The sequence below is a fragment of the Pteronotus mesoamericanus genome, unplaced genomic scaffold, assembly GCF_021234165.1.
Source record: "Pteronotus mesoamericanus isolate MK-2021 breed Mesoamerican mustached bat unplaced genomic scaffold, CSHL_Meso_final contig_40, whole genome shotgun sequence".
NCBI classification, from domain to species: Eukaryota; Metazoa; Chordata; class Mammalia; order Chiroptera; family Mormoopidae; genus Pteronotus; species Pteronotus mesoamericanus.
The window spans coordinates 7,722,180-7,741,139 of record NW_026555150.1 but is presented as its reverse complement, the minus strand read 5'-3'; the positions used below and the strand labels follow the sequence as shown (position 1 = coordinate 7,741,139).

At 34.8% G+C, this 18,960-nt stretch overlaps 2 pseudogenes; both read left to right on the top strand.

Annotated features, from left to right (window-relative positions):
• The first annotated feature begins 615 nt into the window (after positions 1-615).
• LOC129073334 (eukaryotic translation initiation factor 4 gamma 2-like) lies at positions 616-7,458 on the top strand (annotated as a pseudogene).
• A 9,284-nt stretch (positions 7,459-16,742) lies between these two features.
• On the top strand, positions 16,743-17,505 carry LOC129073333 (39S ribosomal protein L47, mitochondrial-like; annotated as a pseudogene).
• The last annotated feature ends 1,455 nt before the right edge of the window (positions 17,506-18,960 follow it).

The following is an 18,960-nucleotide window of genomic DNA, read 5'->3' as shown; positions in this document are numbered from 1 at the left end:
ATCTTTATATTTGGGGAAATAAATGGTTTTCTAAGCAAGTTAATACAGCAATAAATATTAGAAAATAAACTATTTACGCTGCTTAGTAAAATGTTCTTTTATAAAAAAATTTTAAGTACTTGAAATAAAAACGGTGTATTTCTTATGATGAGTTTCTATCTCCACACTGAGGTGTGTTCTCTAGGAACTCACTATGTAATACTCCTTTAGGATAATTTATATTATTGCATTTATTGAAATAATGGTGCTGCATTTCTCTCAAAATACTGTTAATTCAGACTGGCTATTTAAGTTTATTTTACTACAGTAAACTACATTAGGAAGAATATTTGATAGGGAGTCAAGTAAACTGGGTTCTAGTCATAGTTATTCTCATCAAAAACTACATATTCTTAAGCAAATCATACAAAAGCATCAGTCTTTGGTTTTATAATTTTAAAAAGGAGGAAGTTCTCTTTGGACTCAAAAAGGTAATGATTCTATGAAAATTACCTGACTTAGGATTTATGTGTATACAATATTTTAGATGATAACACATCTATTAATGCATTTAGATGAAACTCTTCTCTGAGTATTTGCTTCACCTTTAAATTGCCATAATTGATGAGATTAGAGATGGAGCACCTGGCCCAAGGTAGGCTCATTAGACAGATTATTTCTCTTAAAATTTGGAATTGAAATACTGAGAGACTATGGCAATTAACCAAGGGTATTTAGAGAAAAAGACCATATAAAACTTTGTCTAGAGTAAACTCAATAACAAGTCTATGGCACAGTAAGGCTAGAAGTATAGAAGCTCAGAGATCCATGAGTAAAAAGAGAAAATAATTCTGCAAAGAAAAATAGGTGAATTAAGTATATGCAGAGACAGAAATAGAGATGAGAGAACATATGACCCATGAGAGAGAAAAAAAATTAGCTTCAGCTCCTGAATTCCAATCTGGCCAAGTAGTAGTTTTGTTTCAATCCTTGTATATCTATAAGATATCCATACGACAAACTTGTCTTGACTTATTTTATTCCATTGTAATGTTAATCCTGACCTTTGAGTAAGGAGTTTATATAGGTAAACACCAAGTAATTTTTATTTACTATTATATAGCAGCAATGAACTGAGTGTTATGAAATAAACAAAATTAAAAATGAAATTCAAGACATGGCCCGTTTCAATCAAATTATAGAGTTGATTTTGGGGGTGAAAAAATTAACACTTAAGAAAGAATAAATGACTTGCCAATAATTTGTTTATTTTAGACCTCTTAAATGAAAATATGCATCACAGATAAAGCTATAATAATGCTATATATGGTTCAGTCATTGTAACCTATATGTGTTTATAATTGTTATAATGTGAATAAGGATAATTTATGCAAACAGGATGATATATTGGCTTTAAATTGTTCTGGGTAGGTATTGCTTGGAGGATTAGCTCTCATTTCTATTCATGCATAACCTTGTTACTAGGATCAGTGCTTGGGAGAGGAAGTCATACTTTATTCTTTCAACCCCAGTACCCATACTTCATATGGAAGTCCAGAAGTTAAACTGTTTTTTTTTTTCATGACACAATAAGGATATATTATGAATAGGTAAACCTGACTTGTTCCTCATACTGCTATAAGAAATATTTGCATGTAGTGTGTTTTCTAAACTAATTCAGTACTGTATGTGTGGCTTGTTGTCTGTAGCCACTGAGCTCTACACAGTTCGCTTAGTGGTCATTTAATGATTGGACAGAGATTTCCTTAAAAGCCTTGAACTTATAAGTCCCCCAGTCTTTGCCAAATGTCTACATGTGTGTGTTAGGATACACCTTAACACTTTGTGAGGCAGTTTACATGCCTACCTTAGTCTTCACTTCCTCAGCAGAGTCTCAATATCAGCCTGAGGTGAGAGCTTACGGACTTTTTCAATTATTCTTATGCATGTGCATTGCCCTAGCCATGTGTGAAGGCTTCTAGGTACCCATAAATATGTCTGAGCTTTTAGAACACCCTATACACATCTCATTTCTCAACTCTTTTTATAAAGCTTTTGGGTTAGCCTACTGTTTATTTAATCTTTTATTTACTACCTCAGGCAGCTGATATGTTAAACAGTTGCCTCTGATGAATTATTCTAACCAGCTCCCCCAGAGAAAAAGGGCTGTTCACACTGAGAAAGCTCCAAATATGGTCAAATAAAAGAAAGACTTGCAATTGGCATCTTCTAGGATGTCACCAAATTAGATATTGACAATCACCTAGGAATTGTCTTCAAAGGAAAATCTAACTCTATTTCCTCCAGTTGTTGCCAAGCTGCTGCTTTTCACCATGATTGTGCTTGTTGTTTGCAAGGCAACTGTGGAGTCTGGGAGACAGTTATACGAATAAGGCTATATAAACACCACAAAACTTTCTGTACTTGCTGAGATTCAGCCATTTTTCTTAAATAAATACTCCCCAGATTGTTGCAAGCAAGTTTATTTCACCTCAGTTCAACTGACAAGCCTAGTTGAAAACAAAATGTGATATTTTCCATTTAAAATTCTAGAAAGAGATAATCTGATTCATGCATTTTTGTACTGTGTTTACCTCTGGTCTACATAAGTGTGTTCAGAATGACAATATCGTATAAAATTAACATGGAATTAGGAGGTCATGTATCTAAGAATAGAGTTTTAATGAGGACTGCTAGAAATACTTAATGGGAGATTCAAGATGGCAGAGGAGTGGGTGGAACTCACACCAACCTCCTCTCAGGACCAATCTGGAATTACAACAAAATTGTGGATAAATCACCTGGAACAAACAACAACAGTGAAAGAGAAGCCTTATAACCTTGGGCATACTGAAGAATCAGCTTCAGCACTACCTGACTGCTAGGGAGTGTGGTGGAGAAGGGAGAATGCTGGGAGGGCATACACAGGTGGCAGAGAACTGCCTGAGAGATATTTTAGTGGATGGTTGGATCCCCTTGAGGACTGTGGGGTCTAAACCCAAAACTGGGATCCCAAGCCTAGGGCATCAGAGCCTGAAAATTACACAGATAACATCCAGCAGCAAAAGGTAGCAGGGTTACTCTTTGCCAGAGATGGATGGCTAAAGACATAAAGATCCGTGTAAAGGGCCAACACAGAAGTTTTCATTGGCATCCACTTACCCTGGGCTCCAGCAAAGGTGGGGGGCAGAACCGACTAGAGATGCTTATGGGGAGACTGGGGATAGAATATTTGGGGAGAGAACTGAGAGAGTATCCACCAGGATACTGGTGCTGAGTCATCCCCCATACTATAACAGCCATCATGCCCAGGCAGACCACTCCCCTCCAAGTGGCAACAGCCTGAGTGAAAACAATAGCCCTAACCCCAGGAAGGATTCTGCCCCACCCTCCAGGGCTTAAGAATGACTGTAGAATGCAGAGTGACTAGATTAACAACTGAAGGAGCCAGCCACAGACAGTAGATCCCTGGTAGTCTTGACCAGGCTGCCTAAGATCAGACGGGGTCACCATCCAACATTGCTAGAGGCAGATGCAGAAAGAAAAAAAAAAAAAACAGTAGTAAATACTAGATGCTACCGAGATGAAATCCACCATCGTCTTCTCCATGATTTTCAATATTTTCTTTCTTTCATAGCTTTTTAACACTTGTTTCTTGCCCATCGAGTTAGTGCATATTGTCACTAGATTTTAACTATAGTTTATTTCAATTCACATATTTTGTCCCTCTCTCTCTTTCTGATTTTATTTTCTTCTTTCCTTTATTATTTTTGTTTTAAATTTTGTTTTCTCTTTTGCTTCAACTTGTTGCCATTCCACACTCTTACTATTTCTCCCCCATCCAGCTTATCAAAATCATTTCTTGTCAATGGTCATCTCACATTCTTGTTTCCATTCTTAAAATACCATGTACTCTCTCCACCTTTAGCAATCTTTGCTCATTGGTAGTGGATAGGGTAGTTGTATTTTTTTACTTTCATCTCTATTTCTTCACTAATTTTGTATTTCAAATCTCAAATTTTACCATTCCCATCCCTACTCTTTTTTTGTCTCAGATATTAATTTTTCTTGTCTTAGACTGATTTTTGTTCCTCACTCTTAGTATTCCTTCACCCTCAATCACCTCAAAGTCACTTCCCTTTTCTCTGGATATCTATTAAGCTTTTCTTTCTTTTCTCTCATCCCACTATATTAATTTTAGCTTATTTGTTGTTGATAGTGCTGTGGTGGATCTTTCTCTACAATTTGGTCACTATTTATTTCTTTTTTTCTTTTTTCTTTACTCTCTCTCACTTTATTTTCTTTTAATTCCTCTTTAAACCTAATATTATACACTTCTCTTACTACATTCCACCTTCTTCATTCCCTTTTTTGATTTATGATGTAAATTTTATACTCTATTTCCATTGCTCTGATTCCCAACTCTTATTAGTGCTCTTTCTTTTACCCTCTCAAAATTATTTTTCTTTCAGTAGATCATCTCATATTCACTCTCCTTTTTTATACTAGTCTTAATCTCTTTACACACTTACTCATACTGGTTGATTTGCTGTTAATAGTGGGATTGTAGGTGGAAGTTATTTTTCTAAGTGTGGGATTGTTCCTGGGCTTTGTGGTTTTGTTCTGGCAGCAACTGCACAACAGCATGCAACATGTGATGGACAGAGTGATCTTCAGTCAACCACCCAAAGAGAAGGACTTACAAAGGATGACCCAACAACAATCAAAACCCAATTCCACCCAGAGAGCCAACATAAATGGCATAAAGGGCATCCCCAGAGCATCAAGTTCAGGTTATCGAGGAGACTACACCACTGAATCTCACAGGTCTCCTACCATAGATGTTCACACCACAAAGAGAAGAAGTCAAAACAGATCAATTTAGGAAGCAAAAGCAAACAAGAGGAATCTCCCCAAAAGTGGGAAGACAAAGAAGCAACCTCCAATCAAAAGGAAAGGAAAAATCCTCAGAAAGAGTGCTGAATCAAATAGAGACAAGTAAACTATTAGATATTGAGTTAAAAACAATTGTTATAGGGAAGCTCAATGAGCTCTGTGAGAATTACCAAAATATACAGGGGAGCTACAAGGACCTTACTGGGAACTATATCAGCATGAAAAAGGACACAGAAAGTATAGCAAGAGCCAGGAGGAAGTGAAGAATACAATTTCTAAGTTGAAGAACACAGTAGAAGGAATCAAAAGCAGGCTAGATCAAGCAGAGGATTGAATCAGTGAGCAACAAAAGGAAAAAAAGACTCAAAAAGAATTAAGAAATGTTAAGGAACGGCAGGACAGCATGAAACATAATAATATCAATATAATAGGGATACCAGAAGGAGAAGAAGAAGAAGAAGAATAGTCAATATATGGTAAAATTATGAGTGAATGAAATATAATTATTATTGGAATCTTAGTTATCAATATAAGACTGTTATTATAAATTTGGAAGAAAAAAGTAATGAAATGGGAAAAATCACTTTTATTCTTCCTACTCAGAGGTGACCATTGTTAACTGTTGATATGTGTTGTTCTTGTTGCATAGAAATATATTATGAAAACTTTCCCATATCATTTAAATATACTCCCAAATATGAGAATTTAAGGTTTCATAGTATTTTCTTTTTAAATTTTATTTTAATTAAATGTTGATTAATAAGATCATACAGCTTTCAAATGTACACTTCTAAGTTACATAATCTATATATTGCATTGTGTGACCACCATCCAAAACCAAATTATCCTTTTGTCACCTTATATTTGATGCCTTTTACAATTTACTACTCCTGCAACACCCTTCTCTCTGGCAACCATCATAGTATCAATGATGCCTATGAGTTTCAAACTAATTTCCCACATATGAGTGAAATTATATGGTTCTTTGTGTTTTCTGACTGACTTATATCACTTAGATTATTATTCTCAAGGCCCACCCGTGTTGTCATGAATGGCAGTATTTCATTTTTTCTTATGGCTGAGTAGTATTCCATTGTATATATGTACTTCATCTTCTTTAACCAATCATCTGTGGAAGGGCAATTTGGTTGTTTCCATGTATTGGCCTCTGTGAGTAATGGTGCAATGAACATAGGAATGCATATATCTTTGTGAATCAAGGTTTTCAAGTTTTGGGGGTACATACTCAGAAGATAGATTACTGGGTCATATGGTACCTCTATTGTTAATTTTTTGAGAAAACTCCATGTTGTTTTCCATAGTGGCTGTACTAGTTTAAATTCCCACCAGAAGTGAATGAGGGTCCTCTTTTCTCCACAACCTCTCCAACATTTGTTTTTACTTGTTTTTGTGATAATAGCCATTCTAACAGGTGTGAGGTGTTCTCAAAACTAATCCACTACTTATTCAGGAAAAGCTGGTCAAGACCAGTAAAAAGCCACCACCATCAAAGGAAGAACTACATACTGAAACAGTTGTGACTAAATATCTGAATAGTGGAAATGTGAATGAAGCTGTCAATGGTATAAAAAATACTAGGGCTCCTAAACACATTCTTGTGAGATGTTAAGCAAAGCAATCATCCTGTCACTAAATGGAAGGGAAGAAGATAAAGAAAAAGCAAGTTCTTTTTTCAGTTTACTCAAACAGAGAGAGATAGCCAGAAGTCAGAACTTCATGCAGGCTTTCAAATATATTGGACCAGTGTACCGAACTAGAGGTTGCCATCCCCTTGATGAAATCATATTTAGCACTGTTTGCAGCTTGTGCCATCATTTCAGAGCAGGTGAGCATTTCAGAACTAGACCAAACACTGGAAAGTGGCATCTATATTGTCTTTAGAAACTAGCTAAATTGCAAGATTGAGAATGGTTAACAGAACTTTTTCAACAAAACAAGGACAATATGCAGAAAATGCTCACAGGAGCTGATCAAAATAAGGATCACATGTTGGAGATTTTGAGAGGAAAGGGACTGAGTTACTTATTCCCACTTCTCAAATCAGATAAGGAACTATTAAAGCAAATAAATTTGGATCCCACCTCTCAAGCCATATATAAATGGATTAAAGATAACATCTCCCAAACTTCATGTAGATAAAGGCTTTGTGAACATCTTAACCACTAGCCCCTTACGGTGTATTTCTAGCGAAATAAACCCATCCAATGATGAAACAGATTCTTCCTCTGCTCCTTCCAAGAAACAGTTAGAGCAGGAAAAACAACTGCTTCTTTCTTTCAAGCCAGTAATGCAGAAATTCCTTCATGATCATGTTGATCTCAAGTCAGTGCCCTGTATGCTCTTTAGGTGCACTGCTACAACAGCAGCTTCCCAAAAGTCATTTTGCTCCACTATTTTGTTTGCTTCTATGACATGGAAATTATTGAAAAAGAAGCTTTCTTGGGTTAGAAAGAAGATATAACCCAAGAGTTTCCAGGAAAAGGCAAGGCTTTGTTCCAGGTGAATCAGTGGCTAACCTGGCTAGAAACTGCTGAAGCAGAATCAAAGGAAGAAGCTGACTAAAGCCTTAAAATTGTACAAGTCATACTGTTGATATGCTGTAACTGCATTTGACCTAACCACCATGAAAATTCATTCTGCTGTAATATTTTCACAATATTTAAAGTGGAATCGTGTTAGTTAGTATTTCCTTCTGCATAAGGTTTTTTTTTTGGATGTGTAATGTCTTAATCATAGTCTACCATCAACTATTTTAGGAGTATCCTTAATGTTTAGATAGTATATTAGCAGCATGTAATACATCATTATTTCTCACACAGAAGACAGTCTAATGCAATGACCTCATTTTCTGTCAGTTATCATAGGCTGTTTTAAGTTAGAAAACTGAATAGCAACACTGAATAATGTAGAGATGCACTTTTCTCACTAATACTTGAGTTTTTGCAATATTCGATGATCCAGAAACTTGCAATTTTGTTGTTTCAGAAAAATCCTTAATTGTAATCAATAGTTGTTGCCATAATAAAGTATTGCCTGTATTTCTACCTTTAGTGATGGACTTTGTGTGGTAGATTTTAATAGTTTTGAGCCTGTGCAAGTGCACAGGTCCTTTTTTTTTTTAAAGACATGATTTACTTGCTGAAAACTGATCAGTTTTGAGAGATTGTTAATGACCCTAAAGTGGTTTTTGTGTGTGTGAAACAAATGGTGAGAAATTGAATCAGTCTCTCTTATTATAGTATTGAAAAACTCTACTTAATGTATCAAGTAATGTTCATGCCCAGATTTTATATCTTTGTATCTGTCAATAGACATTGGGATACCTGAAAAAAAAAGTCATTGGGATTTTGATGGGAATTGCAGTAAATCTATATATTGCTTTGAGTAATATGGACATTTTAACTATGTTGATTTTTCCAATCCATGAACATGAAATACCTTTCCATTTCATTGTGTCCTTTTCAATCTCTTTTAATAATGTTCTGTAGTTTCCAGTATATAGGTCCTTTGCATCATTTGTTAAGTTTATTCATGGTTATTTTATTCTATTTGTTGAAATTTCAAGAAGAATTGTTATTTTATTTTTCTGAAATTTCATTGTTAGCATATAGGGATGCAGCAGATTTTTGTACAATGATTTTGTATTCTGCAACTTTATTTGTTTACTGTTTCCAATAGTTTTTTAATGGATTTTTGGGGGGTTTCTATATACAGAATTATATCACCTGCATAAAATAACACTTTTACTCCTTCATTTCCAATTTAGATGCCTTTTATTTCTTTTTATTGCCTGCTTACTCTTGCCAGGACTTCAAGTACTATGCTGAGTAAGAGTGGTGAGAGTGGACATCCTCATCTTGTTCCTGATTTTAGAGGAAAATTTTGTAGCTTTTTCCCATTAAGTATGATATTGGCTGAGGGTCTGTCATATATGGTCTTTATTATGTTGAGGTACTTTCCCTCTTTACTCTTTTTAGTGAATGTCTTAATAATAAATAAGTGTAATTTATCATGCACTTCCTCTTCAGCTATTGATAAGATGATATGATTTTATCATTTGTTTTGTTAATGTCTTGTATTACATTGATTTATTTGCATATGTTGAACCATCCTTATGCCCTGGAATGAACTCCACTTGATCCTGATGTATTATTTTTTAATGTATTGTTGTATTCGATATACTACTATTTTGTTTATGAGGCTTGTATCTGTATTTATCAAATATGTTTGTCGTTTTATTTTTCTGTTATCCTTGCCAGGTTTTGTTATCAGGGTTATTTTGGCCTCACAAAATGTGTTAAAAAGTGCTGCTCCCTCTTTCATATTTTGGAATATTTTGAGAAGGATAGGTATCAAATCTCATTTGAACATTTGCTAGAGTTCACTAATGAAGGCATATGATCCAAGATTTTTACATTTTAAGAGGCTTCTGAAAGTTTTTTGAATTTCCACATTATTGATCAATCTATTTAAATTTTCCAATGATTCAGTCTAGGAAGGTCATATATGTTGAGCAACTTATCCATTTCTTCTAGGTTACTGAATTTAGTAGCATGCAGTATTTCATAGTATTCTAACATGATTTTTGTATTTCTGTGATGTCTGTATGACTTATACTCTTTCATTTCTGATTTTGTTTACGTGTCTTTTCTCAGTCTAGCCAGGGGTTCGCCAATTTTATTAATCTTTTCAAAGAATCAGTTCTTTTGTATTAATTTTTTATAGTCTTTTCATTCTCTTTTATGAAATTCTGTTCTAATTTTTATTATTTAATTTCTTCTGCTGACTTGGGACTACTCTTATTCTTCTTTTCCTAGTTCCTTAAGATGTAATGTTAAGTTGTTTACTTGATATTTTTTCTTGTTTCTTGAGATAGATCTGTACTGAGACAAATTTCCCTCTTATTATTACATTTGCTGCATCACATGTCATATTGCCATTCTCATTTGTCTCTATATAATCTCTTGATCTCACATATTATTTATTCTTTGACCCAGGCAAACAATCTAAAAATTTAATATACATGTATCTGTAGGTTTCTTTACTCCCTTTTGGTAGTTGAATTCTAACTTCAAACCATTGTGTTATGATTTTAATCTTCTTAAATTTGCTGAGGCTAGATTTGTGACCCAACATATGGTCTATCCTTGAGAATATTCCATGTGCAGAGGAGAATAATGTATAATCTCATGTTCTGAGATGAAAAGTTCTGTACACGTCAATTATGTCCATTGTTCTAATGTGTCATTTAAGGCCAACATTTCTTTATGGAATTTCTGTTTAGATGATCTATCTAGAGCTGCCAATAGAGTATTTCCATCCCCTTCTAGGATTGTGTTTTTGTTAGTTTCTTCCTTTAGTTCTGTTAGTAGATGATTTATATATTTCAGTGCTCCCTGAATGGGTACATAAATATTGGGAAATGGTATGTCTTCTTAATGTACTGTCTCCTTTATGATTATAAAATGATCACCTTAATCTCTTGTTATCTTTGCTATCTTGAAATATATTTTCTCAGATATAAGTATGGCTATACCTGCTTTTCTGTGAAAGCCATTTTCTTGAAGAATCTTTTTCCCCTTTCACTTTCACTTTGAGTCTATCTTTTTCTTTGCAGTTTAGACATGTCTTCTGAAGTAAGCATATGGCTGGGTTTATTTTTTTGCTCCAATAAAATACCCTGTGCCTTTTTATTGGTGAATTCATTTTGTTTACATTTAGAGTAATTATTGATGTTTGAAGATTTCCTATAGCAATTTTATCTTTCATTTTATGGTATCTCTGTGCTTTCATTGGTTCCTTTCCCTGTGTTTCTCTCTGTTATTCTGGTTTGATGATATTCTGTACTTTTTTCTCTGTTTCCTCTTTTTTAAGTTATTTATCTCAGTTTTTGGATTTTTGTGTGTGGTTGCAATTAGTTTTATAAAGACAGTTTCCTATGTGCTATAATTTCTTTGAATATATCTGATCTGCATCATCTTTGGAAAATTCTGATCTATACTACCGTCCCTTTGTATGTGTTTTGTTTTTTTTTTTTTTTGGTCACAAACTATCCTTATTTATGCTGTGAATTTGTTGGTGATGTTATTCACAGTTTTGTGACCTTTTATTCTTTGCTTCAGGTAGAATAAGCCCCTTGAGTATTTCCTGTGATGGAGGTCTTGTGAAGATAAAGTCCCTCAGCTTCTGCATGTCCGGAAAAGTTTTTATTTCTCCTTCATATCAAAAGGATAACTTTGCTGGATATATTATTATAAGCTGGTAATTTCTCCCCTTCTGTAGTTTGAATATGTGGTCTATTATCTTCTGGTTTATAGAGTTTCTTCTGAGAACTCCAATAATAACCTGATGGGATTTCTTTTATAGGTTACTCTCTTCCCAGGCTTTATTGAGAATTCCTTGTCATTCATTTTTGACAGTTTTAATACAATGTGCCTTGGAGAGGACTTTTTGGATTGAGGTAATTAGTTGTTCTGCTTCTTTCTTGGATTTTAGGATCGAGCTCTTTCCATAACTTTGGGAAGTTCTTATCAACTACTTCTTTTAATAGGTTCTCAGTTCTCTTCTCACTCTCTTCTTCTTCTGGTATGCTTATTATTCTTATATTGCTTTTTCTGAAGTAATCAGATAGTTCTTGTAGTTATTTCATTTTTTTTATGCTTAAGTATCTCTCTTCTTCCCTTTGCATCAATTTTAGATTTCTATCTTTGATATCACAGATTCTTTCCTCTATCTGGTCAGCTTTATTTTCTGTGCTCACTAGTTCATTCTTGAACTCTTTTAAGTTCTTCATCTACAGAATTTCTGTCTGGTTCTTTTTTAAAGTTTCAATCTCTTTGATAAAGTACTTCTTTTGTTCACTCATTTGGATTCTGAGTTCATTAAACTGCCTATTTTTTGGTCTTTTTTGGGGGGGGCATCTCATTGGGTTCAGAACTGAAAACTTGAATTCTCTGTCATTTAAATCACACTTTTCCATGCCTCAAGTTGCTCTTATGGATATTTTTTTTAATTTTCTTTCTGTGATGCCTTTATATCTTCATTATTTATAGTATTTAATGGATTACTTCTCTGTCTAGGCATCTGTGTATGAATGCACTTCTCTCATGAATGGACAAAAAGAAATCTTTCTGTTGTTTTCCAGTAGGTGGTCTTTCTTTCTTTCTTTCTTTCTTTCTTTCTTTCTTTCTTTCTTTCTTTCTTTCTTTCTTTCTTTCTTTCTTTTTCCTTTCTAGTTTTCTTTCTTCCTTTCTTTCTTCCTTCCTTCCTTTCTTTCTTTCTTTCTTTCTTTCTTTCTTTCTTTCTTTCTTTCTTTCTTTCTTTCTTTCTTTCTTTCTTTTCCTTTCTAGTTTTCTTTCCTTCCTTCCTTCCTTCCTTCCTTCCTTCCTTCCTTCCTTCCTTCCTTCCTTCCTTCCTTCCTTCCTTTCTAGTTTTCTTGTACTTCTCTGGTTTTTTTTTTTTGTTTGTGTTTTTTTTGTTTTTTGTTTTTTTTTAGATTTCTTCAGGGTGGTGGAATATTCTTGTGTTCCCTGGGAAAATGTGTGCCTCCCTTGTAATCCAGTTGGTCTTTTCCCAGGGGACCAACTCAGCAAAGGAATGAAGTGGGCAGTGGGGCTCCATATTTGTGAAATCCCAGTTCTGTCTCCTTTAGCCAGATGTGGATGGCAGTGTAGCCTACATCTGTGAGGGTGGTGTAACTTGAAAAACCTAGCATCCTCTTTTTTACTTTGCTCTCCTAGTTATGGTGACTGGTGGGGCTCCGTGGCATCTCCCCATGCCTTCATCCAACATTTGGATTAGTTGCATAGTGTACCCTTCACTCAGGGAAAAAGTGTTTCTGTAGTACAAGATTTTAGATTTGCAGATCATTTGCTCTACAACCAACATGAAAGGTGAGTGGTAGTGAGCTCTAGGCAGTTAAGAAAATGTGGCATGTGTCCATAACTTTGTTTCTCTCTCTGGAATGCCAGTTGCCAGACAAATTTGGGCACACTTCTGTGCTTCATCCCTGCCCAGGTCACTGGGTTCACCACAGCTTGTACTGTTCACCCTTACAGGAATGCTCACTAGTTCTCTTTGTTCCTCCCAGCTGAAAGGAGTGCCATCCACAACCTTATTTCTCGCCTCTCTGGACTGAGACCCATAGTGAGCTCCAGGGTGCATGGCTGCATCTGTGGCTCTTTTGAACTCTTTTCCTTCTCACCTCCCCAGTTCACTCCTACTTGCTAGCTTTCTTCCTTTCTTTCTTTTCTTCTTCTTTCTTTCTCTCTCCTTCCTTCCTTCCTTTCTCTTTTTTCCCCTTCCTTCCTTCTTTTCTTCCTTTCTTTCTTTTTTATTTTTCTTTCTCTTTTATTGTTTTAAAAAACACTTTTTATTAGGTAATAATTATAGATTTACAAAAAAGCTGCAAAGATAATATGGAATGTTTCCATATCAATTTCAACCCATTTTTCTCTAAATGTCAACATTTTGGTAATATGATGCACTTGTCAAATTAAATTGAAATAGTACAGTACTGTTAACTGACTCAAGATTTTATTTGTTTCAACAATTTTCCCACTAATGTCCACTTTCTGTTCCAGGATTTAACCCAGGTTGACACAATACATAGTCATCCTTAGTCTTTGTGTTTTTTTTTTTCTTATTTATGACTTCTCAATCTTTTCTATTTTTTATGACCATGGAATATTTGAGGAGTATATGTCAGGAATCTTGTAGAATGTCCCTTGATTTGGCTTGTTCTGACAATTTTCTTATGATTACATTTTGGGTTATAGGTTTGGGAAAGAATACCATAGAGGTGAAGTGCTCCTCTCATCACATCATTTCAGGGGTACATGAAATAAACATGACATCCTTTTTGAGGGTTGTGGGTGGAGGGCAGCAAAGTGGGAAAATCAGGACAACTGTAATAGCATAATCAATAAAATATAATTTAAAAAGTATATATATATATATATATATATATATATATATAATAAAAAAGAATATATGCACCCTTATGTTCATTGCAGTGCTTTTTATAATAGCCAAGATCTGGAAACAGCCAGAAAGTGCCCATGAGTAGATGAGTGGATAAAAAAAGCAGTGGTATATTTACACAGTGGATTTTTACATGACAGTAAAAAAGAAAGAACTCTTACCCTTTACAACAGCATAGATGTGCTTGGAGAGTATTATGCTAAGAGAAATAAGCCAGTTAAAGACAAATACCATAAGATCCCATTTATATGTAGAATCGAATGAAAAAAAATAAAGTGATGAACAAAATAATACCAGAGGCATGAATACATGGAACAGACTGACAGATCTCAGAGTGGAGGAGTATGTGGGGGGGACTGAAAAACATTAGCCAAAAAACATATATGCATATATGCATAGCCAATGGACATAGACGACAATATGGTGAGGGCCAGTGGGTCAGGAGTGGGTAGAGGAGGGCAAGGTGTGGGGGAATGGGAGACATCTGTAATAGGTCAAAAATTAACAAAATTTAGAAAATAAAAGATTAAAACCAAAATGGTCAGATATTCTGATAAATTGCTGACCTTTAGATGTTTCAATGTGAGAATCTCTCAGACTTGTTTTTGCATTGAGCAGAGGATCCTTGTTGAATTATAGCTGTTAAAATTGTTGAAATTTCAAGGGGAAATACCAAGGAGATATCTCACACCAAGATTTATCTGACATCACTCCCCATAGTATTCTCTTTCTAATTCTAAGTTTTTCTAGGCCTCAATATTCTATGGGTACTAATGAGTTCACCTTAACAATTATAACTCAGATTTTAACAATTATTTTCTTATATACTTAATGTACAATGTCAAATTTATTTTATATTGTACAATAAAGATTTTGTCTTTTTTTATTAAGAATGCTCTTTTATTTTTTTAATTAATTTATTTTTTCAAATACATTTGTCTCTGCCTTCCCCCCCACTTTCCCTTGCCTCCTCCTTCCCTCCTTCCCTCCCTCCCTACCTCAACTCTTCCCCTTCGGTTTTGTTCATGAGTCCTTGCTATATGTTCCTTGACTTTCCCCTTCCCTTCCTTTTCCCCCCGCCCACCCCTCCCTCCTTCCCTCTTGTTTCTGTTGATTTATTTTCCTATCAGTGTTGCTGGTCTTATTTTCCTTGCATCTTTGTATCATTGGTTAGGTTCCACTTATAGGTGAAATCATATCTTACTTGTCTTTTGCCCCCTGGCTTATTTCACTTAGCATAATGCTCTCTAGTTCCATCCATAGTGTCGCGAAGTGTAGTAGTACTTTTTTTCTTTCCGCTGCATAGTATTCAATCATGTAAATGTACCATTATTTTTTGATCCAATCATTGACTGATGGGCATTTAAGTTGCATCCAACACTTGGCTATTGTAAATTGTGCTGCTATGAACATTGGAAGATTTCATCTTTATTTATACAAAATATTTTCTACTTCTCTAAGAATTGTTTCATCCATGACTCTGAACATTATTTTACATAAACCATTGTGTACTAATTTGTATCCTTAGAATTAATTCACAGGAGGGTTTTTCTGTACTAAAGGGTCAAAGAACAAAATGTATTTGATGCTCTTGATATATCTTGCTTGATTGCCTCTTAGACTTGATTTTGAAAGCTTTTTTTTTTTTTTGTGATAAGGTTTCCTAAAATCTGTTAGAAGAAATTATTTCAAGTGTCTATTTTTTTGCATTAATTCAAACTATTTATGAATATTATACAATGTTTCTTTTTTATTTATTGTTGTTCAGTTACATTCATCCCACATTTTTCCCCATTGCTCTCCCTTAACTCATCCCCACCCATTCCCACAGTCAATCCTCCAACCATTGTCTGTGGCCATGAGTCCTCCACTCATGTTCCTTGACTTCCCCTTCCTCTCCCTTCCCCTGTTATCCCCTTCCTCCTCCCTGCTGGTCACTGTCAGTCTGTTCTTTATTTCCAAGTCTCTGGTTCTATTTTGCTCACTTGTTTGTTTTGTTAATTAGGTTCCTCTTACAGGGCAGATCATATGGTGTTTTTCTTTTATCCTCTGCTTATTTCACTTAGCATAATGCTCGCTAGTTCCATCCATGTTGTCACAAAGGGTAGGAGTTCTTTCTTTCTTTCTGCTGCATAGCATTCCATTGTATAAATGTACCATAGTTTTTTGATCCACTCATTTACTGATACGCACTTCGGTTGCTTCCAGGACTTGGCTATTGTAAATTGTGCTGCTATGAATGTTGGGGTGCATAGGTTATTTTGAATTGGTGATTCAAGATTCTTAGTGGATAACCCCAGCATTGGAGTTGCTGGATCAAAAGGCAGTTCCATATTTAGTTTTATGAGAAATTCCAAACTGTTTCCCACTGTGGCTGCAACAGTCTGGATTCCCACCAATGGTGTACTAGGGTTCCCTTTTCTCCACAACCTCACCAGCACCTGTTGTTTGTTGATCTGTTTCTGATGGCTATTCTGGCCGGTGTAAATCTCACAACTTCTCTTTGAAGTAGGGAGTTACTTTCCCCGTTTTAAAAATGAATATTTCAAGGCTTATTGAGGTTACATTATTTGATTGGTACTATACAGCCAATAATAGTAGACCATGGTTCATGTACACAAGTGTATATTCTATGTCTATGTGTGTTCATGTAATATGTAGAAAGGATAAGTGTAATTAAATGTTCCAAAATATTCAAAGATCATTTTACTTAAAAAAATAAATAATGAATTATCAGAAACAAAACTAAATTAAAAAATCCCATTTATAATTGCACCAAAAAATAAAATATCTAAGAATAAACTTAACCAAGGAGGTAAAAGACTTGTACTCTGAAAACTATAAGGCACTGAAGAAAAAAACAGATGGGAAAAAGTAGATGCAGCCAGTTTAGTTTTCTTTGCAGAAAAGCGTCAGTCGTTTTGAAGACTTCCATATCCTTGATAAGTTCTCAGGTCCCTGCTGGCACAGGGTTTTCTTTTAATTTGTTACCTAAGAATACACCAAATGTCACATCCTTACACCATTGTAGAATACTTCATACCACATTGTCAAGGAAAGGACTGGAAGAATTTTTTGATTACCCAAAGAATTGGGGGGAAGAAAAAGTAAAATCTGGAGCCGCATGGACCTGTCAGGAACTAAGGAACAAAAGTAATGAAGATTTACATAAACTTTGGTACGCCCTACTGTAAGAAATAAATATGCTTCTGACCCTACAGCAGGAGGCCAAATGGAAGATATTACCAATGCCAAGTCCAGAGAGGTTAGAAAAGGTAGTAAGAGTCCATGGACTCATTAGATAAGGTTGTCCAGGAACAAGAAGATGCCCTAAGACTTCTTCAGACTGGTCAAGAAAAAGTTAGACCTGGTGCTTGGAGAAAAGACATCCTTGGAAGAATCATCTGGCACAATTTCAAGCAATGGCCTATACCTTGGCACCTAAACAAGAGATACAATAGGAAATGATTCTTTGCAGTGCCCTATGTGGGTCATTTTTACAGACTGAGACGTGAGAAACAAGCCCGTATCCAAGCAAGGAAGAAAAATTTAGAGAAAAAGCAAACAAAACTTTTTCAGGAAAAGTTTCCACATCTTTCTGAAGCCCAGAAGTCACGTCTTGTCTAAGATGTCTGAACTCTTAATTTACCATTTTGTTTTCTTAGATAACAATCTGTATAGAAAAATAAATATATGTTAAGTGACTTATAAAGAAATTGTTTTAGTCAGAAAAAGAGAAGAAAAATCAGAGAACACACACAAAATGAAAGCATATACTGTACTCATGAATAAGAAGAATTAACATAATTAAAATGTCCATACTGCCCAAAACAATCTATAAAGTCAATGCAAGTCCCTATCAAAATACCAATGGCATATAATGCAGAACTAGAAATATAATATCAAAATTCAAATGGAACCACACACATACACACACAAAAGAAATCTAAACAGCTTCAGGAATATTGAGAGAAAGAACAAAATTGGGGCTACCCTGCTACCAAATATCAAACTATACTATAGGGTCATAGTTATTAAAATGGCATAGTACTGACATAAAAATAGACATGGAGATCAATGGAGCAGAATAGAGAGCCCGGAAATAAAGCCATGCCTTTATAGTCAATTAATATTTGACAAAAGAGGCAAGAACACACAATGGATAAAGAGAGTCTATTCAAAAAACGGTGCTGGAAAATAGGACAGATACATACAAAAAATGAAACTAGACCACCTCATTATATCTTATACAAGAGTGAACTCAAAATAGATTGAAGACTTAAATGTGAGACTGAAAACCATAGGAATCCTGGAAGAAAATATAGGCAATAAAATCTCTGATACTTCTCTTAGGAATATTTTTTTCTGACATATCTCCTTGGGCAAGACAAATGAAAGAAAAAAAAAATAGACCAATGAGATTACATCAAACTAAAAAGTTTTTTCACAACACAGGTAACCATCAAAAAAAGCAAAGACAACCTACTAAATGAGAGAAAATATTTGCTAATAATATACTGATAAAGGCTTAATATCCAAAATTTATAAAGAATTCATACTACTCAATACCAAAAAAAAAAAAAAAAGAGAGAGAGAGAACTAAACAATCCAATTTAAAAAATAAGCAGAGTATCGGAATACACATTTCTCCAAAAAGGACATGCAGAAGGCCAAGACACATGAAAAGATGCTCAACATAACTAGTAATCAGAGAAATGCAAATGAAAACCATAATGAGATTTCATCTCACACCTGTCAGAATGGGTATCATCAATAAATCCACAAGTGACAAGTGTTGGTGAGGATATGGAGAAAAAGGAGCCCTAGTTCATTGCTGGTGGAAATGCAAATTGGTACAGTCACTATGGAAAACAGTATGGAATTTCCTCCAAAGATTGAAAATGGACCTGTCTCATGACTTAGTGATTGCACTTCTGGATATTTATCCAAAAAAACCCAAAACACGAATTCGAAAGAATATATGCACCCCTAAGTTCATTGCAGTGTTATTCACAGTAGCCAATCTATGAAAGCAACCCAAGTGCCCATCAATAGACAAATGGATAAAAATGTGGTGGTATA